Source organism: Microcebus murinus, chromosome 5 (genome assembly GCF_040939455.1).
Source record: "Microcebus murinus isolate Inina chromosome 5, M.murinus_Inina_mat1.0, whole genome shotgun sequence".
Classification (NCBI taxonomy): Eukaryota; Metazoa; Chordata; class Mammalia; order Primates; family Cheirogaleidae; genus Microcebus; species Microcebus murinus.
In genome coordinates this window covers 59,947,680-59,975,273 of record NC_134108.1, presented here as the reverse complement: position 1 = coordinate 59,975,273, position 27,594 = coordinate 59,947,680, and positions in this window count along the sequence as shown.

Here is a 27,594-nt window from a genome sequence, read left to right as displayed (position 1 = left end):
ACATGTTGATGAAGTTCTTGTCCCTCGATGCCCTACTACAGGGATTAGATAAGCCACCCTTTCTCCTTGCAGAAGTGCTCTTTTTCCTGAAGGCAATTAACAACTTATCCCTTTTATAACCAAAGTTCTATGTTCATTCATGCCAGAAAGCTCTGATAAGTCCATCTTTAGTTCTAATATTAATGCAAAAAATTGGGGGGACTATAAAATATATTGGTAGAACTATTGTCTGCAATAATCAGATTTAAAGTAAACTAAAAACTAAATTACACAAACTAATATTAAAGGCCCTAGGAATGGGAGGGTGGGGAAGAAATCACAAATACATTCCCCTTTTAACCCTCATTATCAGACTAGACTTCGTTTTTATTCTTGCCTTCTATTTCCTCCCCTCCCCACCTTTCTAAAGGTACAACTATGTCTTTCTCTGACAAACATGGCTGAAATATTCAGAAATAACTGGAATTCTGTTGGTCATCACCTTATCATATTCTGAGCCAAACAGCAGGAACAGAGTTCACTTTTAAGATCAGACTCTCAATGTCCTTACTGGTTACTTGGTTTTCCAGTGAATATGATTCACTCTGAAGCTTAGAGCTTTTGGTCACAATAATAATAATAATGGTGTCTTAGAGCCCGCTTACACATAATATACCCTACTTCACACAGGTCCTGAAATGAGAACAGTCAGGCTTTGTGTCAGGAGGGTGTGATAACCTTTCTGTCATCCAAAAGAGGAGAGTCCAGTGACTGAATCCATACCCTTTTCTTTCAGTATCTGTTCAAAGTTAAACATGATTAGGAATCCAAATACTACATAATAGGAAAGAGGCTACCAAGCTCTAGCATGCTCTCATTCTGTCCTGTGAATGAATAAGATTTAGTATCTTCCTATTGATCTTTGAAAGCTACCACGGCCACATTAAACCATTGACTCTCAAATGGGAAAATCAAAAAGCTCACAAATCCAGCTTTGAATTACTCAGGTATTACTTCTCTTCCTTTCCACATTTCCCCAGGCTTCAGCAGGTTTCCTATTTCTTAGATAGGTAGGGAAAAAGCAAAGAGATATGAACTGTGCTCAAAGTTGGCTTTCTAAAAATAAATGGATGAGCTTCTAGAAAAACTTTACTGCTGCTTCTGACCACTGCAGCTTTCTAAGGAAGACTGTGCATTAGGAACCAATATTAACCAAGCGTTGTCATCACACAAACACAAACCCCCAAAATAAACTCACTTTCTCAATAATATATTTTTTGGTTGGAAGTAGGGGAGTTAAATTATGTAACTAGTTATGCAAATTAACTGCTACAGTATTTTTAATAATCATCTACTTACAAAATAATATTTGGATTGTATTTCCAAAGAAATCACTGCACTGGGTTACTATGAATCTTCATTAGAAGTAAACAAGAAATCTTGAAACTGATACAATTTCAAAGCAGTGAAGAGATAATGAGAGTAAAGAGATAATGCCCACTACTATGACAGCTCTACTTCTCAATATTTCATTTGAATTTACTCATCTACAACATCTTTGGAGTAAGTAAAACCATTGATTAAAAAAAAAAAGATAGCGCCAGGAATACAAAAAAAGAATTTTCTATACACCATCTTGGGTTGATTATTGACTGTGGCTTAATTACTTTATAGGATAAAGACAAATAGTCTATTAGAAAGCAAGCAACCCAGATGTCTAAGAAGTATAGAAATTACTAGTGAGGGTGTTTTGAAGGTAGAATATAGTTGGTGATTTCAAATATAAAATCCAAAATATTTACACAGAGTCCACCACCTGTAGAGCACATTTGAGAATGTTGGGAAAATATAATTAAAAACCAAATCTCCCAACCCAAAAATCCTCTCCATAGGGTAGTAGAGAAAAAAAAAAAAAAAAAGAAAACTTTTATTACTAAATAAACATTAACCAGAATCTGATGTGCATCAGAGGCAATCACTAATGGATTGCAAAGTCAGAAAGAAATCGCACAATTTTATATAGCCCAGCAGACATAACCCATTAAATACATGTTTTCAAAATAAACAATAACTAGTCCTCAAGCAAGAGAACTTGATAGCACCATTTGTTACACATAGTTCATCCTAGAATCAGCTATTACCAGAGTGGCTATCTGTATTAGCTACTTGGCTTTGTCCAGAGAAGAAACAAACTTCTCATCTCTTCTCATATCTTGATGACAGGAGATAGATGTGGAGCAAAATGCCCACAGGAAGTTAGGCTCCCACTTTCCCACAGAAACTGGTGCATATGAATGTTATCTTCTTTGATGATTACATTTCAAATGAGGGCTCCCAGGTCCTTGAGAAAGACATTGCTGGGTCATTAAGCTGACAAAAGCCCTATCTAGTTTTCAAAAGGATATCTATACATTTCCAAAGAAAGGAGAAAGTACTTACAATTACAAGTTTTCTAAAGTAAATGCTCTAAAAAAATGGGGGGGGGGGGTTTGGAGTTTCTTCCTTATTTTCAACAGGAAAAATTAGGCCTCTTATTTTAAAAGTTTGTTTGTCCTTAAAAGAGTAATTCTCTCAAGTTCCAGTTTCCTCCAGTAGCTTCTTACTGACATATAGATTTGAGTTTTGTTCTCAAAGTCACATGTCTTCATCACTTCCCATTCAAGGCTTTGCAATGTTCAATTGCCTTGGGGCTTTTATGCTGCATGGCAAAAGTCAGCAGTTGGCAGTCGCCAATAGGAAGGAGGATAATACTCATTTACTTAAAGACTCCAAGGATTAGTTGTTGGAGTGTCTCACATGTAGTTGGAACCACAGTCTGTAGCCTGTTCCAAGCACTGAGGAAATATAAAGAAAAAAATCCCCTCCCAACCTGGAAAACCTTTTTGCAAAAATAGAAGGGAAAGAAAACAATTTTATTATTGAACAACTTTTAACTAGAGTGGGATGCTCATCACAGGCATCCACAAAAGACATTGCAAAGACAAGAAGAAATCTTCCTCTTTCACATAGCTAAGTGGGCACAATCCATTACATTCATGTTTTCAAGATAAAATTGCTAATTTTCTCATGTCTTTGTGATTTTGAAGGCAAGTGATAGCTGAAGTTAGGCTCATAATCTCCCAGAGACTGGAGACAAGGCAATATCTTCCCTGATCATTACATTTCAGAGATACGGCTTTCAGGTCCTTAAGGGAACATTCCTAAGTTGTAAGACTGGCAGGAGGCTTACTAAGAATATTACCTTCCACAAGAAGATGCAGGAACTCCAGAAGGTGAGGATGCTGCACAGTCCACCTAGACAGGCTGGACATAAGATTTCATACAGAACCTCGTGCCCAATCCTGGCAAGGAAGCAGTGGACTCTCATGCCTTTGAAGTATTTTGTGAACTTGGAAAAGGTGTATATCGAAGGTAACCAGTGGAGACTTGAGACCATTGTGCTCCTTCCCAAATGTTTTGTCTGATTTTAAGATTCTCACTATCATGGCATAGCCCTAGATACAGAGAGGAAACTTTCATACATGACTCAGATTTAATTTCTTGTGAGCCAGGAATGGACAGAAAGTAACTCAAAGCAGTTATTATTTTTAGAAATAGTAAACATGATAGAATCAAATTCAGACCTGCTACATTTACCTAACTGCCTATTACATATCAGTCACTCTTCTATGTAAACAAGACTGAATAAGACTGAGATCTTTTATACTTGTTAAAGTGTTTGGGGGGTTCCAACAATGTTTAAGTTTTATTTTTTTTCAAACAAAAGATAAGTAGATATTACCTTTATGTACACTATCCTATAGGTACTATACAAATAATGGATTTTAAGTACTGTCCTCCAAGTAGGAAAAAAAATTAAATTCTCTAAATATATTTTTACAAAAGTAAAGATGTCTGGGTTACTTGTTAGAAAGATTTCAATCAAAAATAGTGAAGCTTCAAAGAGGAAAGTTTTCATTATCTGGAAAATGCTTCTATTCATGATATCTCTTTTCCTTAATGATGTCAGATAAAATATTCTTTTATTTATTTCTTGAACTTCAACTTTGACTGATAAAAAGTTCAAAAAATTACTCAGTAACAATGGCCAGACTTTTCCTTCAAGGAGCTCACAGACTAATTAAGAGATATAGGAAGAAATAATGATGTTACTCTTACCGACCTCACAGTTCTTGGTCTCTGAGTCAGTAGAAATTGGCAAGAGACTGAAAGCTGAACTACCTTCTGTTGAAACTGGGTGGTAATCATGTTCAAAGCTTTTGTCCAGTATTGTAAGCAGACTTAAGCTTTGGCTCAAGGCTCAGACAGGTAGCCAGAATCCACCTCCTATACTATCTCATTACCCGCAGTGGTTGATACTTCCAAAAGTCACACTTTAGTACAATTACATGAAGCTTTAACATCTGCTGTAACAATAGACTGCACCTCTTTGAGCCTGCTGCCTGCTCAGGACACTGGACCTCTGACTGCTGTACCTTTACTGACTGGTCCACTGCTACTATTCATATTTCTGATCACAATTGTTAAAGGTAGATGATGAATGTTCCTACAGTATATTTTCTGTTGTCTGCCTAAAAGGGATAACCTAATGTCAGTTTCAAAAAAAAAAAAAAAATCCATGTGTAAGTACAATTTTCTACTGAGAAATATTTTTTAAAATCAAGGTGATATTTTGCATCCATTTTTAACTGAAAGATGAAAGAAAACATGAATACATCACTGTATTTTTAAATCATACAAACTTCTTAGTGGCTAATTTCCTAATAGCTCAGCTCAGGGATACAATTGATTTATTTCAGCACTTTATTGAATAAAATATATATTTCCAGCAGAAGATACTTGATGAATGGAGAATGCTTTTTTTTCCCCACTTAGAATAACAGTAAAATCAACTAAAATGAATTTAATTCATTGACTAGAAGTTAGGTAAAATAAGTATTCTTAGATTTTAGGACACCATAAATACATGGTGGCAGATAATGATAATTAGGCTGTTCTTTAGTTGAGCTTTTTAAAGTTAAATATTAGTATGTGCTGACAATATACATCACATGGAAATTAATCCTTAAATTGGAAATTTAGGTATAATTGCAACTAATGATTTTAATTGTGTGATTGCCTAGAATGGGCTGCTTGCTATAGCTGTGTTGTCAGTAACTTTTAATTAGATCTATGTGTCTTGAGGAACAAAATAATCCAACACTGTGTTTTCCATCAATAGAACTATAAAATGATGAAGTTAAAGGCAATATAGGCCCATGAAAGTATGCTCAAATAAGAGTTTATAGATTGTAATGTTTTTCCAAAATCCTTAAGCTGGTTATCAAGATTTTTATCTCATTCCAAATAAAAATAGCTTTATCTCTTTTCAGATTATAAAATAACAAATGTTCAATTTTTAAAATCTCTATGTAGTACAAAAGTATAAATAATAAAGATAAAATCAGCATCAGTGTCTCCACCTAGACATAACCATTGCTAATAATTTCTTTTATATATTCCAGACTTTACAATCTATACAGATTTTTTTTTACAAACTGGATCCTTTTTAAGCAATGTCCTTTATCTTGCTCCTTTTACTTATTATATTATTAAAATACTTTGGAATATATACATGCCATCTATCTCTTTAATGCATTTTTCAATATATTAATATATATTTTAATGCATATATTTTTCAATGTATTAATACATCTTTTCCTTATTTGTTTAGCCATTCCATTTTTAAATACATTTACTTTCTACATTTCTTTTTTGCTACTATAAGAAGTATTTTGATGTGCTTTATGTACTTTGTTTACTTCATAAATTTCTACATTGGAATTGCTGGGCCAAAGAAAATATATAATTCAAAGGCTTTGGTCAAATATTTCCAGATTTTTCTCCAAAATTGTTATATCAATTTCCTGTCTCATTAATAGCATAGGAAACAGACTGTTTCCAAATACTCTCACCAACAGTGGTGTTTATCAATATTTTTAATTTTTGCCACACTAGTTTGGTTTTGTAAAGCCTAGGGAGGAATACGAAAGGGGAGACTCTGGGGTAATGTATATGTTCATTTTCCTGATTTGTAATGTTATTTCACAGATATATACAGGTGTCAAAATTCAGAAACTGTATATTTCAAACACATGCAATTTATTGTATGTCAATTATACCCCAATAAAGCTTTAAAAAGGAAAAGAATCCCAAAACAAGGCAAGGTAAAAAAAAATTTTGTTTGGTTTTATATTTCTTTGATTATTAGAAAAGTTAAATATATATTAAATGCTTACTAGCCATTGAGTATTTGTGTTTCTTCTTATTGATTTGTGAGTTCTCTTTATATACTAATTAAAAATATATACAAATTTATATTGTATTAACTATACTAATCTTAACTTTATTAACTCTTTGTAAATATCTTTTCCTAGTTAGCCTATTTTTATTCTGGTGCATTTGGTCACCAGAGGTTTTAAATATTTAAGTAGCTAAATCTATCAATCTTGTCCTTTGTTGTCAGGCCAGGGCTCTGTAGTATGGTTTCTGAAGCCATAAATTTTCCAAAGTTTAAGGTCAAGTCTGTTTTGAAGGAGGTCTACCCACTGCTCCCTGCCTGTGTTAGAAACCCAGCCAGAACCAAGGTGGGTTTCAGAAGACAAAGAGGCCACTCAACCTTCTTTCAACCTGTGTCTCAATAGATGGCAAAAGTTCTCACAGCACTCACAAAAAGTTGCAGACTAGTCTTTACAAACAGCTCATATACTACGCTGAGTAAGAAAATTTAACCTATTTGTCCATTTTGACCTACAAAAATGACAACTTTATATGGTTTAATTTAATAGGCAGACTCAGATACACATCAGAGACTTGGGCGTCTGGATCACTCAGTAACACCAACCTGCAAATAGAATTGGATTTTCTAGAGGCAAAGTCTCACGTAGAGGGAGTAAGGCTCTTGCTCTGAGGTAAGATTTTGATCTACATGTGTAAAAGTCATCTGGTGTCGGCAGAGATGGAGACCTCAAGAACAGCTGCAGCAGCCCTAATAGACATGCCCTTCACATCTAGGGCTGGGGAAGGGCATAACTCAACCCATGCAGAGCTTTGGTCTACTAGCTTTTAGATTACTGATGACCTAGCATTGCCTTCCCGTTATTCTGTTTCTCACCTATACTCCAGAGAAAAGGGGATGGCAGAAAATGATATCGTTAGATCTGGTGAAGGGTAAACAGGTGGCAATGAGGTGGCTAGGGGTGGAACTGGGAATTGAATTGTAGCTAGAAACTGTTCTCTGTTGGGAACATACATGGTAAAAAGTTCCTAGTAACCTTTAACTGACTTAGAGTTCAATACCATCTAATTAGCATAACATGGGTGGAGCTTTGTGGAAAATTCTAGAAAACATGCATGCACTGGAAGGGAAACTTTTATATACGTAACCTACCCTGTTATGTAACCTGTCATGTGATCTGCCAATCACCCTCAAAGGCGGGAAACAGCAACTAATCCTGCCAGGAGAAAGGCAAGATAAACTAGTGGGCTTATAAAAGGTAACATGTGCTCAGCCTCCAGCGACTTTCTCCACTCATGAGGAGTGACCCATTCCACTCTCTCTGGAACAGGTCACTCCCTTTGTGTAGCTTCCTTTACTTTGTTTCTTTCTTGACCCTTTCTCTTTCTCTCTCTTCTATTTTTTTCTATCCATGTCTTCCCTCCCTCCACCAAAAAACATGGATCTCTGCCATGTTACTTTTTTCTCTATTTTTTTAATCAAAGAAATGCTTACTTGCCATGGGGTGCCTAGATTAAACATTATTTCTAGGTATGCCTGTGAGACTGCTTCCAGATGAGGTTAGCATTTGAATCAGTGGACTCAGAGCAGTAGATTGCCCTCCCCAGTGTAGCAGGCATCACCCAATCCACTGAGGGCCTGAATAGAACAAAAAAAGTAGAGAAATGAAGAATTCACCTCTGTTTCTTCCTGCCTGCCTACTTGAGCTGGGACACGCCCTTAGACTGGGATTTATACCATCAAATCCCCTGGTTCTCAAGCCTTCAAACTCAGACTAGAATAATACTACCAGCTTTCCTGGGTCTCCAGCTTGCAAATGGCAGATTGTGGAACTTCTCCACCTCCAGAATCATATAAACCAATATTTTATAATAAATCTTTCTATAGATATATATACAGTTGACCCTTGAATAAATGTGAGGGTTAGGGGTACCAATCACACACACACACACAGTTGAAAATGCACATGAAACTTTTGACTCCCCCCAAAACTTAACTACAAATAGCCTACTGTTGACCAGAAGCCTTACCAGTAACATAAATAGTCGATTAACACATATTTTGTATGTAGTATATATTACATACTGTATTTTTATAATAAAGTAATCTAAACAAAAGAAATGTTATTAAGAAAATCATAAGGAAGAGAAAATATATTTACTATTTATTAAGTTGAAGTGGATCATTACAAGTCTTCATCCTTGTGGTCTTCACATTGAGTAGGCTGAGAAGGAGGAGGGAAAAGGAGGGATTGGTCTTGTTGTCTCAGGGATGCAGAGGCAGAAGAGGTGGAGGAGGTGGAAGGGGAGGAAGGAAAGGTAGGCACATTCAGTGTAACTTTCATTTTTAAAATCCACATATAAGTGGATCCACACAGTTCAAATCCATGTTGTTTAAGGGTCAACTATATGTATTTTGTCAGTTCTGTTTCTCTGGAGAACTCTGACTAACATATGGTTTGAATGCAAATTCTACATATCCTTGTGAGTCATTTATTCATTCAACAAATATTTATTGAAGGCCTGGACACTGTGAATATAATAGTAAACAAAGTAAAATTCTTTCCCACATAGAACATATATTCTGGTAGAATTCTATCTTAACCATGATACTGTATTGGCCAAACATTCCTATCCCTGCCACTTGGACATAACTGTGGATCATCATTTTCAAAGAAGACACCAAGAATTGGACAGTTTAGCAACATGAACACTAGAACTTGATGAAGCAACTTAGGTTTTATTTTGGTTCTAGGTATTTGTCATGTTTTTGATTATCTTACCTTAGCTGGAATCCAAAGGGGAATCCTGGTATCATCATGGTAATAGATGGTAATAGAGCATTTCTTCACAGATCATTTTTTCTGCCCCTTGAAGAATAGAAGTCAGTTTACACTAATATTCAGAGTACAGAATATGTTTTGACTCAAAATGTATCATGAATCAGAGATTATTTTTAACTATTCAAAATGGCCTGGCAAAGAAATGTTTTGAGTTTTACTATTGCTAAACTATCTATCTCTAAGTAAGATTGAAATTGTAGAGCCAAACATAATTAAACCTTCCTTTCTCTAACTGGATGTGGAGGAAGAACTAAATCATTGAAGAGTAAGCACTCACTTCTCATATAATCTCATACATTGTAAATGCTCTGGAGGACACTTGCTCAGTGGAGGGCTCCTCAAGAAGGCTGAGGCCCAATCTAGGGTGGAACTTTGAAACCTAATTTACAACTTCCCCAGGAGAAAGCAAGAGGTGTCCTACAGGAGCCATCCACGTCCTGCACACTGCCAGCACTATCCATCCAGGACAAGGGGGTCCAGATCGAGACAGTCCCCAGGCATGAGGAATTAGCAGGTAGAGTCTCTTTATTCTCTTCTGGAGTCTGCTGACATTCAACATGCAGAATTTGTGGAAACATGCACCTGGATACATGAAAGAGGCTATCTGTGAATTAAACTGGACTTGAAGCCTTTCTGCAATATCTCATAAATGTGAACACCCTCCTCTTACCATTTGACTCACAAGAGTGTTATAAAATTTTAATGAAATGATTTAGTCTTTAATGGTCTAACATAGAATATGTTACATAATATAAATGCTCACTGAATTTTTTTAAAATACCAGTTACAGTTATTAATCTATTAAATGGAAATGTCTGAACATACTATAGCATGGTACAGGGATGATTTCTAAGTTGACATAATGTAGACAATGCATGACCATCACTCAAATGCCACCAATTAAAGGGATAAAAGGAAAAAAGCAATACAAGTATCCCTAATCTACATGCTGGTTATTCAACTTCTGAATTATAAAGATAAGCTAAAACTGGAAAGAACAAGATGGTTGAGTAGGAGGAATTGCCTTTTACACAGGTAAAAAATATCAACTCTTGATTAGGTAACCACAACCTCTTTTCTCACATATTAATATTAACCACCACAATTCTTTAACTCTGGTACAACTATTTATCAAAGAATAAATACATTCATGAGAATAAAATTACAGTAATTACACTCAAAATACAATCACAGTAATAATTATGCTCAATTTATTTGGAAATATGAAAAGCAATTTTGAAAGAAAATATTTTTAAACATCTCAAATTCACTTCTGAAAATGAATCAAATGTTTTAGAAGACATTTAATTGAGCAAGAAGGATCAAAGGTGCTCCGACACAATGGTGTTCTTTAACAACTATTTTTAACCACCCAAGGATTTGATATTTATTATTGCATTTAATCCTGTCCATGTTTTAAGTAGCTACTTTTACACTTCACAGGGTTTATTACCATCAGATACATTCTTCTCATTTCTACATTAAGCTTTTTTAATTTAACCAAAGCAGTTGCTTGTCAAGGATTTGACTGTGATAGAAAATGTTTTTTGGCATTTTTGCAGAGAGGGTTCAGTAAAAAAGAAAGACACCCAATTTACCATTGCCAATCAATGAACCAACCCTAAAATAGTTTTTAAATGAAGTTCAAAACTGTAATAAAGAAGTGTAATGTGTTTGGATAAGTTACAAGATCATGATTCTCCCCATGAGTCCCCCAAATCCTTCTTTTAATGTTTAACATGTTATGTGCTTAAGTAGCTACTCTGTAATTGTAAAGGAGAATATACACTTAATTCCTGATTCTTGAGGAAGTTTATTCACATAGAATAGCTCTCTCCATTGTAGATTAAGGCTTGCTTCAGATATTCATTCAATAATTTCACTGCTAATAGATTACAAAATAACACCCTTATATACAATGACTTTTCCTTGAAAGTATTAAAAATATGGAATTTTAAAAGCTCCAAGGTCATAACCATTCACTCTTAATCATGTGGCTTCTGAGAAATTTCCAACAGATTCTTTGAGAAGATTTTAAGTAAATTAACAATTCCACACAGTCAGCAGTTTTTTGGGGGGCTGAGGAGTTTTCAGCTCCAGACGAATTCCCAGCCTAATCATTTCTGAAAATGCCTCTTTTTTACACAAGTTCCACAAAAAAAAACACACACAAAAAAAACGCTGTCCTAAAAAAACCTGGATTTGAGGTATAATAACATAAAGAAGCTGCATAAAATGTTTTCTGAATGAGATATTCATAAAGTTTTATACTTTAAGAGGGAAGACAAACTACCCAGCTAGCTCAGTCGGTAGAGCATGAGACTCTTAAGAGGGAAGACAAAACAACATTTATCACCTACATTTTTAAATTTTCTTCAAATTCCAGATTTAATACCATTTGACAAATTTCATGATTTTTTTTTTCCTATCTCATGCCTTCATATGTCCATGCAATAGGAAAACCACAAGACCTCAATCACTCTTCCATTAGGACTCACAGATCATACCAATCTAAATCTCATTAACTTGTACCAGGAGTTCCCAAAATACAATTTCAATTTACTGAGAAAGATTAAAAGGCACATTTGGCATTTGCACTGCAATGAGAAGTCAGTAGTAGGTGAAGGGCTATCAGTCTTGGAGTTTTATTCTTTATTTGTAGGTTTCTGTGCTAATTTTAAAAGGCTTATGAAGTAAGTTTTCTAGACAAGAAAATAGGGGACTAATCAATCCCTAGAAATTCCCCATTGGAAAAGCTTATGAGTTCCTGCTGCCAGACCTTTTGGCCTCACTAACTTGCAAATATATATACATGTCACAAAGATGACATGAGAGAATCAAAGCAGAACATTTTAAAGGATATAGCTGAAAGAGACCTAAAATCTAAATATTCTCCTTGACTACTCTCTCACAAACCCCACATCTAATCCAGCAACAAATCCTGACAGCTCTTTACATTTAAAACTTTTCCAGGCCACCTTCTTTTCCTATAGGTCTGTGGCTGGAACCCTGTGCACAAAGTTTGAAACAAGCCATAAGACTCAAGGCCTTCATCACCGCTCAGTAATGTGGGGCTCTCAGCATGGTCACGTTCCATCCTGGCCAAACCCACCTCCCACCTGAATTTCCCTGAAAATTGCCTGCCAGGATATTATAATACTTGGCAGTGTTAGATTTTGCGTGGTTGAGAGCAAAGACCATCCACTAGGTGAACAATGAGAAACTGTGCTTTGTTGGCAGCAATACTATCCCTCCACCTGGCCCTCAGCCCCTGGCCACATGGAACAGCAATAACCATACCTCGGAGAATGCAAAGAGGATGTCAAGTAAACCTGGGGGCTTCTAGAGGCTCACCTGAAGCCTAGGAAGTTTCATGTGGGTGAATGTGACTCACCATCTATCATCACTATTGTCTGTACTCCACTGAGTATCAACAAGGATTTCCTAGAACATTCTTTTCAGTAGGCCTTCCCAATACCAACCCCTGATTTCATATGTGCATCCACCAATCCCAATTCTGGACTGTCCTGAGGAAGTTGGAACCATGAGAATATGGCCTAATTGGTGCTAAAAAGTCTGGAGAGAGCTAGCCTAAGAAGGAGACCACATGGAAAAAGAAAGGTCATCAGGAGAGGAAAAGCAGAAGGCTCAAGCTGAGAGAAGAAGGTGGCTTCACTAGACTCTGGGCTCAAAGAGAAGTTGCATAAATGAGAGTCGGAATTGGCCACTGAGCCTAAGGCTAAGGACTCTTTGTTTACCTGTTTAAGAGTACTTTTGTGTTAGAAGAATATAGGAGCAAATTCTCCAATGAGAACACCCTCTCTATAGTGCTGCTGTATTCCTGAGAGCATTTTAGTTGGGATGACTCATCCTTGTGGTGGGCTGAACATAGTCCAGCCAGCACTTGCCCAGACTTTCACAAGCTCTAACCTAATCACAGGACGCTGGACAGTGACTGGACAAACTGAGGGAGACACATTTGCCAGTGTCTTCCTCTTTGGAATCAACTTTATTTTTGTACTCCAGACAAGAATATTGCCTCACCACTGAGTCTAGATTGGCCGGTGCACTGTGAGTAATTGACATGGTGGAAACTAGAACCTACAAAGGAAGAGAACTTACCACTGATTTGAAAGTCTCTTCCAGATGTGGGCAGAGTCTTCAATTCAGGCAAGATCATCAAGGGAGCATCCTTTGCCATCACCTAGAGTCATTTGTCATAAAGAAAACCAAACACTGAAAATCCCCAGAATTTGATCACTTTTCTCCATTGCCATGGCTACCACCCTAGTACAACCACCATCTTTTCCACCTCCCTTAACACAGTAGTTTCTGAACTAATCTTCCTGCCTCCACACTTGTCCACTGTAGTCTATAGTCACAAGATAGCCAAGGTGACTTTTTAAAATATATAAACCAGAGCATGTTATTCCTTTGAAAACCATCTCTGTCCTCAAAGAGATAACAGTTTGGCAAGGCCATTTTATTAGCCCTCCTCTCCCCCATGGATGGCATGACTCCTCTGGAGGCTGTGGTGGCATCATGGCACGGGAGAGGTGTCTGGCCTGCAATGGTCCTGCACTGGCATCAGGAGCCATGCTCTACGGTTGCTGCCTTCATCCCCACTGACATCCTTGGGTGTTTGTGATTCGGGTACATTTCCAGTACCATGGCACATGCTGCCATCCACAGCTGAAAACTTTCATCACAACCACAATGTACCCTGGAATCTTCAGGTCTTCTTTCACTCCTTTATTATCTCCCCAGATTTGGTGGGAGCCTGGACAACTTTCATGGGCTTTGTTGTGTCACTGTGGATCTTAGTAAACTTGGAGGGGTACTGTGTCAACCTAAAATGGTTTCTTTCCCATGTTACTGCTGCTTGGAGAGTCAGCCTGGGTGGGTACAGATAAAGAACAGGCTCCAGGTCTCCTTCCAAAGGTCACTCACCTGCACCAACTTGTCTTGCTTCTCTCTCCAAATATCCACTGTCCTTAACTTGAGGAACCTAATCTAAGCATGGGAGTGCAGCAGTGGGGTATCACTTTTTTCCCATTTATATCTGCATTCCACCAAGATTAAAGTTCTTTAACATAAGAGATAAAAATCGGTGTTTCTGTCCTCTAGTTCTTTCCCCCGCCACATCAATATTTTGTTATTATTACTCTGCATATTTTTTCTTTTTACTTTCAGCATATTATAGGGGTACAGATGTTTAGGTTACATATATTGCCTTTGCCCCACCCGAGTCAAAGCTTCAAGTGTGTCCATCCCCCAGATGGTGTACATCGCACCCATTAGGTGTGAATATACCCATCCTCTTCTCCTCCTCCCATCTTCCCAATACCCAGTGAATGTTACTACTATATATGTGCACTTAAGTGTTGATCAGTTAACACCAATTTGATTGTGAATACATGTGGTGCTTGTTCTTCCACTCTTGCAATACTTCATTTAGTAGAATGGGCTCTAGCTCTAACCAGGATAATACAAGAGGTGCCAGATCACCATTGTTTTTTTGTGGCTGAGTAGAACTCCATGGCATACATATACTACATTTTCTTAATCCACTCATGTATTGATGGGTAGTTGGGCTGTTTCCACATCTTTGCTATTGTGAATTGTGCTGCTATAAACATTCGAGTGCAGATGGTTTTTTTAATAGAATGTCTTTCATTCCTTTGGGTAGCTGCCCAGTAATGGGATTGCTAAATCAAATGGTAGTTCTACTTGTAGCTCTTTGCGGTATCTCTGTATCACTTTCCACAGAGGTTGAACTAGTTTCCAGTCCCACCAGCAGTGTATGAGTGTTCCTATCTCTCCACATCCACACCAACATTTATTGTTTTGGGACTTTTTGACAAAGGCCATTCTCACTAGAGTTAAGTGATATCTAATTGTGGTTTTGATTTGCATTTCCCTGATGATTAGAGATGTTGAGTATTTTTTCATATGTTTCTTGGTCATTAGTCTATCTTCTTTTGAAAAGTTTCTGTTCATGTCCTTTGCCCACTTTTTGACAGGGTTGTTTGATTTTTTCTTGCTGATTTTCCTCAGTTCTATATAGATTCTAGTTATTAGCTCTTTATCATATGTGTAGTATGTGAATATTTTCTCCCATTCTTTGTAGGTTGTCTGTTTGGTCTTGTGATAGTTTCCTTGGCTGTGCAGAAGCTTTTTAATTTGATATTTTAAATAAGTAAGCAGGTAAGTTTTCACATAAAAACAAAGATCACGGTGGCATTCTATCTTTCAAAAATACTGTCTCCTATTAGGAAAGCTAATCCTTTCTATTACGCTTCAGTAAATCAGAAAAGCACTCCTGGTGAGCATTATTTTAATGGTAACCAAAGGACATTTGTCCACAATAGGAGCACAAATGTGTTAACTAAGTTACTGATAGTTTGTGATAAACAAATAATATTAAACATATTTGTGACCAAGTGTTCTGGATAATTAGCATTTGATTTCCACTTATTCAAGGGGTCTTAAAAGTGCTGATGGCCAGATTATTGTTAGGTTAGAAACTCTCTTTAAAGAGAGAAAGCCTTACAATGCATATTGTTGGTGGATTTTGCACTGGAATTACAGAGTGCCTCAAAAACAGTGAATATGACTGTAGTAACTTCAGACTATCACCTTAAGTAAAGAACCCATAGTCTATCTTAAAAGAGAAAGAAGAGTTTTCATGGGTAAGCTTAAGTATTTAAAAAATAATTTCCATCAGTACCTCTCTGTTGCTAATTCAAGCTAACCTTCTCCCTGGCCCTCTCCTATTATTGCTACTAATGTTTATTGAGTACTACTGCTGCCCCTGAAAAGGATTTTCCAGGAATATGCTAAACCTGTGACTGCAAAGAAAACTGCCTCAACAATTCAGAAAGGTTGCACCCATCCAGTCCTCTGCAGCTGTCCCCAACCTTTTTGGCACCAGGGACTGGTTTCATGGAAGACAATTTTTTCAGGGACCTGGAGTGGTGTGGGAAGGCAGAGCTCACGGGGTGATGCAAGGGATGGGGTGTGGCTAAAAATACAGATGAAGCTTGGAGAGTCAGCCTGGGTGGGTACAGGTAAAGAACAGGTATTCTATAGGCAATTCTAAGACAATTTTTCCATGGGAAGGAGAGGTGGCTGAGCTCTGTGCCCATTCCCTAACAGGCTGTGTACCAATACCAGTCCACAGCTCAGGTATTGGGTACAGGTAAAGAACAGGTGTAGAATACCCTTTCTTTACCTGCTCACCTCCTGATGTGCCCCCCGTGGGAGGAAGGTTTCCTAAGTTTCATGGATGACAATTTTTCCATGGGAAGGAGAGGTGGCTGAGCTCTGTGGCCCAGTCCCTAACAGGCTGTGTACCAATACCAGTCCACAGCTCAGGGATTGGGGACCACAACTCTACAGGAAATCAGAAACTCACAATATCAAATTATTTGTTTCGTTACTGTATAGTGTCAGTTTGATTTTAATTCTGTTTGTTTTGATGAGAAATACTATAAATTCTCTTGTAGAATTTAAGGAGGTGAGAAAGTAAATGGCAAACTTAATTTCCAGTCTAACTCTCCAGCTTTGGTATTGTCTTAGAATAAAACCAAGACTTCCCATCTGCACATACTAGCACACCATTATCCTTCTATCCTCTAGTCTCCACCCAGGAAAAGAACTTAGGAATCAGTAAAGGAACTGAAGAATATGTCCTTTAAGTCAATTACTATCAATTGTAGTGTTACCCGAGGCAAGGAGAGTCCAAGTACGAGAATACCAAAGGTTGCTCCTTTTCAAGAAATAATGTCAAATTTTTGTTAATGGTAGTGGCCACATGAATCTCCCCACCAACCCAAAGGCTCGCCTCAACAAAAAATCAAACCAGGTAAGCAGGTAAGTTTTCACATAAAAACAAAGATCATGGTGGCATTCTATCTTTCAAAAATACTGTCTCCTATTAGGAAAGCTAATCCTTTCTATTACGCTTCAGTAAATCAGAAAAGCACTCCTGGTGAGCTTGAGATGTTAGGTATAATATTTAATTTTAAATACTTCAGGAGGATCCCAGCATCCCACACAGGAAGATGGCCCTAGCTACACATACACACACACACACACACACACACACACACACACACACACACTGTTCCCACTCTTCCCTCCACCTCCACTAGATTTTCATTTGATCTCCTCTCTGTAAAGCCACAAGACCCCAAAGGAGGAAAAAATCCATCAATATTCAGGATACACTTGAATACCTACAACATTAGAAAGACCAGGGATTTGATAATATCTGTACAGAAATAAATTCTGGAAAAATGGAGAGCCAGGGACAGAGGGAATGGGAGGAAAAGGGATAGGAGGGAGAAGACAGTGGATGGAAGAGAGAAAAGCAGTCCTGTGGTCCCTCTGTGAGGCCAAGGTAGTGGAACTGACCTCTTGTGAAAGACCAGGGAGCAAAGTGGATACCAAAGGGCACAATGCCTCATCTCTACCTCCATACCTTACCCTCTTGCCTATTTGGAACTGACTTGTGCTTTGCAGTAAGAAGCTGTTTAGGCCTTCCCCAGCAACATGTGTATGCTCAGTCACAGATGTTGGTCTGGCTCCAGATAGTATCTGGAACTTACCACCTTCAGCCTCCTTCATTGTGGCCCATCAGGCAGCAAGGAGGATCTTCTTCAAGAATGTAAACATCTGAGGGCAGGAGGTTTTGTTAGGTTTCTTCATTGCTCTATAATAGCACCTGGAACATATACATATGCGATAAACATTTATTGGGTACAAGTTGAATTAATCCTCCCAAGCTGGCAGACAGCCAAGCGAAAGAACCACAACACATTGGAGGCAGATTTGAGCTTAGAAACTTGGTCTCTTAATGTCCAGGCCCATAAGGCTTTTCACCCAATATCAGGTAGTTGTGAAAAAATTTAGTTTGAAAAAAAATTTGTAACTAATCTTAAGACATTAGGATCTGTAGTTCATAATTAAGTAAATATTTAGTCCCTTTAAACTTCAAATGCCAAAGAAGGAGCAAGTAAACTGGGGATACACACACAAAGAAGAATGAAAATCTTACTTTTATTTTTTAAAAGAAGAGAATAAATTTTTAAAGTTGAATTTACAGAAATTCCAACGAAATCATTATAAACCCAGGCTAATTATAAATACATTAAAATTTAAGGATAGAAGATTTGTTGTAATTTATTATTTTACAAAATATTTCTTGGTCTCTGGAGAGACAAACTTACAGAGTAAATGGCTTACTACTTTACAGGTAGTATTCACACATAAGGTCTTATGAATAGATAATATTTTTACAGGGTTTAAAAAAATCAAAGTAACATTTTAAAAAAGTATACATTGAGAAATCTTACTTCCACCCTATCCTATCTACCTCATCCCTACATCCATTTTTTATTTGTTTCTTGACTGCCATTCCAAAATGTCTTCATATAAATATAAACAATTACAGATACACGTTCTTAATTTTCATTGTTGTTAGCTTAGTATACACACAATGTTGCTCCTTGCTTTTTCAGTTATACATCTTGGAGATCTCACACTAGCATATTATGAATGCCCTCATTCTCACAACTTCACAGTGCTCCACTATGTGGTGAATGAGGTCCCTATTTGTGGGTACTTGTAATGTTTCCAGTCTTTTGCTACTGGAAACCATGCCATAATGAGTAAGTTTTCACATATCCTATTTTGTAATTGTGGAGGTAGACCTGTAAAACAGATTCCAAGAAGTGAGATTTCTGGAGCAAAGAGTAAAATGCAGCTATAATTTTGTTGGTTATAGCTAGATAATCCTCTGCATGTGTTGTATGCTACATACACCACCAGGAGCAATATGTGACTCACTGACAGGGTGTGTTGACAAACTTGTAGATTTTTTGCCAATCTCATAGGTGAGAAATGTTACCTCATTTTTACTTCTCTTAGTATGAATGGGGCTGAGCATCTTTTCATATGTTTATGGGCATTTCTGTTTCTTTTTCTATAATCTATCTGCTCCTACCTTTTAACTATTTTTCTGTCTTTTTCTTCACAATTTTAGGAGCTCTTTGTTCAGCAGGGAAGTGACACATTTGCCTGTGATATGAGTGGCAAATATTTTTTCCTTGTCTGTCCATTGTCTTTTGGCTTTGCCTACCGGAATTTTTTGGGTTCTTAATTTCTATTCAGAAATTATGATCACATTGTCCTTTCTAAACTTTACATAACCCTAGAAGGTAGCACAATTATCTGTATTTTACAGAAGACACTGAGTTTATTAGAATATTAATAATACTAATAATTAATTAGAATATTAATATTAATATTAAGAATATTAAGAAAATTGTCCAAAAACATACAAATCTGACCACAGATCTATCTGACTTTGAAGATGGTATAATAGTCATTATGCCATACTGCTCTTTCACCATAAAGATAAAAAATGGAAAAAGCAATAATGTCTAATACTTTATATTAGCTATATTTTAATTCTCACAACTCTATGAAGAAGATATTATTTATTCCATTCCCATTACATATGAGAATTTGAGATTTCTAAAGTGTAAACAAATTCCCCGGGAAACATTCAGTGTTTCATTGAGGATTTAGTCCTCATAGTCTGAGTCCGGAACAAGAGTGTTTAATCTCCAAACCATACAGTCCCTTTCCTCAAGAAACTTTTCTAGACATAGAAAAGCAACCCGCTGAAATAATAGAGGTAAGTTAAAAGATAAAATAGAGCTGTGCACGGGTCCATTTGCTATCACCCCATTTATTTGGTCCCGTAAGTCATGTCTCATTTGTTTAGAGACAATGATAAACCATCAGGCCCATGTCCAAGTGTCTGGGCAGGTTCCCCAGAGACTGTTACCATAGCCAGCTACACCAATAGTCATGGCTCCTAGCTAAGCATTTAATGAAACACAAATTGCCACTGTCCAGGTATGTGTCAGGGACTATTACCTTGAACTCATGATGTTCAGAAGCTCTGCTGAGAAGAGCACTCTTTATGGAGGATATCCTGAAGGGTCAGCCCTCTATCAGTTCCCCTAATTATACTCAGTAAGATATATGCCCAGAATAAACCAGACCAACCATAAGGAAAGTAACTGTCTTACTTCATGGTTCTCTTTCCTGGGAAACTGTTCTTATTGAAATTTGATCTTAAATGATGCCCTGGACCTGTAGAGAGAGGGCTCAGAAATGCTAGAAAACTATCTCTTAAGGTGATATTAAGGATGCCATTCAACACAAAACACTCAGTGTCTTCTCTTTGAGAAAAAACTGAAAACAATTTCTGGTCTCTGTGCCAGAAATAGTTGTATTTCTACTGAGACTGAATTTTCCTTACCTTATGGACCCTGAAACTCATAAATGATTATATTGCCCTCATTGAATTGGCTATAAGGAAGCTCAGGTTTGAATTGGTGGCCCACACATGCAATTTGTGTGCTCACTTTACTCCTGGCTCTTATTACTACTACCTCCTTTTCTTTGTCTTTCCTTAAATTATTTCATCTTTTTGAATCGTATGTATTGTATTGTCACCTAAATTAATTAAGGCAATAAGGCAAGGTGTAAATATATATTCAAACCAAGCATTTTATCTTCATTTTTATCCTTTTAAACATTGAAAAATTACTGAGTAAAACTCTATTGAATCTAAATTATGACACAAATGAGTAAGTGAAAGAAAGTTTATTCCATTTATACCACGATTTCACTGAATGCTTCTCCCTCTGAGCTGACTCAGAAAACTTCACTAGAAATGTATGATAAGTTTTATCACTGGTAAGAGAAGGTCAAGGCACATCAAAATTCTTTTCAGCTTGTGGCAATTGTCCAACATGCTAATTACTGCCTGATTAAATCAAACTTATTAAAGACAAGATTTTTCTTAATAACTGCATTGAAGCTAACAAACATGGAGCCTTTACATTAAAGTTACAATCTCCATGAGTTTTGATGTTTAAAATGTAATCTTCCTAGAAATATATGGGCCCTTATTGCTACAATAACATCACCTGAAGAGCAAACTAAAATTACCTGGGGCATCATTTAAAAATATTACTTGTTACAGAACAGAAAACATGATTATATCACAAATAATCCAAATGTACTGTAGATCATATCATTAGTATCCTGTTTCCATTCACCCTCAATGAATTCCAAATACAGGACTATTTAGAAAAATCAAGAGAATTTCTCTTTGTTCTCAAACATCTCTCTATGTCACTCCAGCCATGGAAAGCTGCCAGCATATTCCACTCAGGAAAAGATGTATTACACAGAATAAAACCTCAGTTCATTGCAACAAAACATCGAAACTAAGATAACCCAAATATTTATATCTATCTTAAAAATAAAAGCAAAAGGTTTTCGTCATTTTGTTTTGTTTGGCTATTTGTTCATTTGTTTTTGTTTCTGTTTCAAATTTTGTTTTCAGTGTCTCCATGAACAAATGAGTGTTTATTCTCCCTAAACCTTGGATCATTTCATATGTAAACAAGCTGAGCCCAGTTACCTCAAGAAAAATCAGGCTTAGACTTTTGCAATATTTCTAACTTCAAAAGATTACCTGTGTTCCTGCAGTCTAAAATTACTATACCCGGAGGAGCTAATTTTCATCTGTGATTTGAACTTATACAGAAACCACATCCACCTTTATCTATCTGGCTGATAGGTTATTTACCCTAGGGTGCTTTGTTTGGTTCTCTTTGGTGTTATGTAATGGATAAAAACTGCTCGGAAATATTATGATTACCCCTGTCTTATCCTTATTATATTGTCATACTCTCCAATTTGGTTCAGACCATCCCATCTCTCTCTCTCTTTGTCTCTCTCTCTGTGTCTCTCTCTCCCTCCCTCCCCACTCACTCCCTCTCTCTGAAATTACATTTCGATTTTGCCAAGGATGAATTGTTCCTTAGGGACAGGTAAAACTCCTGATTGTGTGTCACCTTGAGCATAAGTGTGCCAGGCAATGTTAGTTTTTTCTCTGTTTCAGTTTAAAGTCACTGTTTTCTCTTCTTACATATTTTTGAAGGGAGATGGGGAGAAGAATTGATCCTTATAAAGTCATTTACCACTCACCTTTTCAATGACAGTGTTATCTACTAACAAGGAATTAAGCTATTCCCAATCATCAAGAACTAATATTTAATAGAGTTATCAAAATAAAAAGTATGTCCTCCACTGGTGATAAATGAATTAATATACCTAAGAGTTAAATCTGCATTTCAAAGGAAGAACACCAGTCCTTATTTGCTGGGCTAGGATTAAAATCTCAGATCTCTCTGATTTTCATCTAATTTCTGGGTCCCTTCTGAGCCCATTACTTTATTACCTGCGGCTGAAAAGTCTCCCTAGGGCTGTTCTCAAGGTGTAGTCTCTTGCAGAGGGAACAAAGAACAAATTTCCAGTTATTATAATAAGCATAAGAAAAGACAACCTGCTTTTTGAAAATAAAAATAAATCTTACTTTTCAAAATGGTAAACTAGATTCTCTAACATTTGTGAAGTTTGCATATCCTTCATACTGCCTGAGTCATTGCATCAACCACTGTTTTCTTCTAATGCCCTAAATTTGGAGACATAAAGTAAAACAAAGAGGAAACAGTTAATTGTTCAGATTTATAGTTTAAAAAAAAGGATTTGAATAAAACTCTACAAGAAACATTTAAGCAGAACAGAAATGCAAAGAAATCAGCTATAGTGTGTAGTTATTAAGAAGAATGAGTTGTATCTATGTAGACCTGTTAAAAAACACCCTTGATCTATTAATTTGGAAAAGGCAAAGATATTGTACAATATACACAGTGACCTCATTTTTACAAAATGAATAAGCAAGCAAACAAAACTAAACAATAGAAGTCATGAGGCTCTATGAGCATAGAGGAAAATTTGTAAGTACATCCAGCCAATGGCTCACATCAGTTATCTCAGGAAGGTGTTCTTAAAAAAAAGAAAGTCAAGATTAAAGTTTTTTTTTCATATTTCTATATTGCTTTGACTTTCAAAACTGAATGTTTATGATTTTATATTTAAATAAAACAAAAAACTTGAAGGATAAAGAAATAATATACTAAGAAAGATGTATATATCATACATGAGAGAGAATTTTCTATTCAGTAAGTATTTGTTGAGTGATAGGGACTGGGTATTTATCTTATACATGGTGCACTTTGCTAAAGTACAAAAAAAAAATCCGACTCAAACTATCTTAGGTAAGAATATTTACTGGCACACATAACCAGAAGTCCAGCCATGATGTGGGCTTCAGGAGGACAAAATCCATAAACTCCAGCTCCACTTCACTGAGGTTCTCCCTCCTTTGTGCATAGAATTCATCTTCAATCTGAGAGCAAAAAGAAGGCGAGTTCTGGCATTTGTCTCCATATATCACAGGTCCAGAAGAAGGGAGAATTAGTTTTTGGAAGTTCCCCCAGGAAATGAAGTTAATGCCCTCAGCAAATCTTTCCTTGTGCCTCATTGGCCTAAACTGTATCATATTCCTGGTCTTGAAACTCACTGGCAAAAAGAGATGGATAATTTAGATCAATCAAGCTACCCTTAGAGTGGGATGTGAGCATGGCCTCCTCTGAGGACCGGGGGTGAATATCTGAACAAATTTCCATTAGCAAAGAGAAAGAAGAAATGGTGACTATGGTTGAACAATGATGAACAAATATGACACATCCTTACCCTAATAGATTTTATACTGTTGCAGAAGGAAAGCAATAAAAACCTAATTCTAATTGTTAAGAGTGTTATGAAAAAGGAAGCATACAGGACTATGCTATGAGAAACTGAGATTTATAGTTTATTTGTCAGTATTTCTTAGTTTTTTATGCTTTGTAACATATTTCAGATTTTCTATAATAAAAACGTTTTCATTTTACAATAAAAAGAGAAAAATTTTTAAAAGAAAAATGAAATAAATCTTTTTTTGAGGCATTTATCTTCATAATCAAAATAACACTATTTTTCTCTTATTTTCCATATAACTATATCAAATCTCAGCCTCTTAATAATACAGAGAGGGCTCAGAAATAGTGAATTCAAATCATCATGATGAAGAAAGTAAATAATATCTGTCATAAAATAAAGGAGTAAGTAAGTAAGATATCTGCATCCTGTAATTTTCCCTTTAAAGAAAATATTTATTTTATAATTGAATTGGTGGGAAGTAAGAGAGAATTGGGGGAAAAATTCCCGGTTCTAGTGTAGCAACTATTGTTGGGATGAACAAATAAACTATTATGTGGGACATAAAGTCATCCTCATTATTTATAATTCTAACTATCATTAACAGAATGAGCTCTGTGTGCCAGGTGCCTTATAAACATTATTTTATTTTCAAATCTCTCAAAAATAATAAAGGATAGGTTTTCTTTTCTTTCCTTCTCAGATGAGAAAACACAGCTTCAGAGACTAAACAACTGGCCAAGTCAAGACTTAAGTTGAGATCTACTGTAATTCAAAGCCCATGTTCCTTCCTCTATACTAATCTCCTTCCCCACAGCACATTTATTTCTATCAATAACTCACACTATTAATATTTTCCCAATAGCTGCATTTCCATATTTCAGCAATCGATTCAATATTTATTGAGGGACCACATATCCTATTGACTATATAAAAGATTATATATCAAAAAATGCTGCTGTCTTCAAGGTGTACCGAATCTATAATAAACACTATGGGTAAGAATAAACAAGTGATTATAATAACAACAACAAAAAGGAGTGTTATGAAAGATGAATGGGGTGTCACAGGAACCATGATGGGGAGCATCTACTTCAAGATGGCTATGAAAGGGAAGGGGAAATGAAAGTTTCTGGGAGGCATTTTTTTTTCATTTTAATGGATGAATTAGAATTCACCAGATAAATATATGTCTTAGTCCATTTAGGCTGCTATAACAACAACAACAAAAAAAACCCTATTAACTGGGTGGCTTATAAACTACAGAAATTTATTTCTTATAGTTCTGGAGGCTGAGAAGTCCAAGATCAAGGTACCTACAGATTCGGTGTCTGGTGAGGGCCCACTCTCTGGCTTATAGATGGTTGTCTTTTTGCTGTGTCCTCACATGGTGGACAAAGCAAGGAAACTTGGGCTTCTTTTATAAGGGCACTAATCCCTCTCCTGAGGGATCTGTCCTCATGACTTAATTACCCCCCAAAGGTCCCACCTCCTAATCCCATTACCTTGGTGGTTAGGGTTTCAACATATGAATTTGGAGTGTAGGGGGAGATAAACATTCAGACTACAGCAATATGTATGGCAAACAAATACACCACAGAAGGACGAGCTTGAGGAAGGCATGTGTTCATGCATAAGCATGGGTGTGCTACAGTATGACATATGAGGTAGGTGATAAAAGGAGATGGGCGGAGCAGCAGGCAGGAGCCAGATCATACACTGTGCTCCAGAGCTTGGACTTCTTCCTCAAGGTCAATGGGATCCAAGCATTTTGGATCACATACTCCTCTAAGTAAAAAAAAGAAAGAAAGAAAGTTTTCATACCCTGCCAATAAATGTAAATGTACATTAATTTTTTACACTGTATACATGTACTATGGTTCTAATACACTTGTTATATTTCCATCTCAGGTAGATCACATAAGCTACAGTGGGAAGGGTGGGTTTACAGTAGGCAAGACTGAATTCTATTACAGAAATCAGAGAAGGGAAGACTGGGGGACTGGTCTAGGATTGGTAGAAATGGAAAACAAATGGAGGCACTTAAGAAATTTTAAAGAAATAGAATTGATAGGACTGTGGACTGACCAACTGGATGATGGGGAACTTATGATGACAAAGTGTCAAAGATGCAACACAGGCTTCTGGCTTGTTAAACTGTTTGAAAAAGTATACCATCAAAGAAATGGGGAATAAAGGAAAAAATTAGGTGTGTGTTGGGATGAGTTCTTCTTTTTCTTCTTCTTTTTTTAATGTAGACTTTAAAGAATTTGGGAATATCTTAATGAAGACACAGCAAGCCATACCGTTCTAATGCTCAAGACTGAGATTTGGGCTAGACATATATATGTTTGGGTATTGTCAGCATCAGCAAGAGTTAAAACTATAGGTCTGAATGAGATGACAAAATAAGAATGTATAAAATGATAAGAGAACCAAGGAACTACATTAGGCATAATAGGCAGAATAATGGTCCTCTTGAACACATCCATGGCCTAATTCCTAGAACCAGGGAATATGTTACCTTACATATTGGTAGATGTGGACTTTGGTAGATGTGATTTAAGCTAAGGATCTCAAGCTACGAAGATTCTCCTGGATTATTTAGATGGGCCCAATATAACTACAAGGATTTTTATAAGTAAAAAACAGAGGCAGAAGGGTCAGAGTCAAAGAGAGATTGAAAATGCTACACTTCTGGCTTTGAAGATGGAGCAAAGGGCCACAGGCCAAAGTGGCCTCTAAAAGCTGGAAAAGGTGAGAAAAGGATTTCTCCTAGAGCCTCCAGAAGGAACACAGCCCTACTGACACATTTATTTTAGCCCAGGAAGACCCATTTCAGATTTTTGACATTCAGAACTATAAGGTGATAAATTTGTCATTTTAAGCTACTAAGTGATAATTTGTTATAGTGGTAATAGAAAATGAATACACTGGGGAAATGCAGATTTAAGATCCATACCAAAAATGAGATGTCCAGGACCAAGATGAAAGGTAGGCCAGAGAGGCTGATAGAAATTGAAGAGAAGGTAGTATCCTAGAGGACAAGGCAGGAGCAAAATCTTAAGGAAGGAAAAATGGTGAACTATAGCAAATGCTGAGGCTCAGTCAAGTGAAAATAAGGACTGGGAGTGTCCATTGCACTTAGCAACAAAAGAAATAACTGATCATTATAGTTTTGGAAGCTTCAGTGGGGTGACTGCAGTGGAAGCCAGGTATAGGTAAGTTGAGAAATTATTGGAAAGTGAGAAAGTATATACAGAAAGTTTAAACTAGTCTGCCCAGAAATTTGGCTCTGACTGGCAAGAGAAAGAATGTTTAGTAATTAGAGAGTAAACACACACACACACACACACACACACACACACACAAGCACACATACACTGAGGGAAGCCAAGAATCCAGGTTTTATGAGAACATGAAACTTTTATAATTGGGCGAGAAAGGGTTTTTTAATAAAAATATAACATTAATAATTCAAAATAAATTACAAATAATTACCAAGTGAATATTTATTATGAGAAAATAAATCACAACCAGTTACCCACTTTTAAAATAATACCATAAAAAATCCAGAGAAAAAATATTTTTATTAATACCAGATATATTTCCACAATACTTTTTTCTATGTGTTTTGGATGTATACTCTTTGATTATCTCTTTGTATGATAAAAACTGCCTAATATAACTTCCTATAAGATAAAAAGAAGATAATTCAGTCCTTCCTCTAATTTGATTGATCAAAATTTATTTATTAATATCAATGGTCAGAATGTGTAAAATATTAGACTTTACACACAGT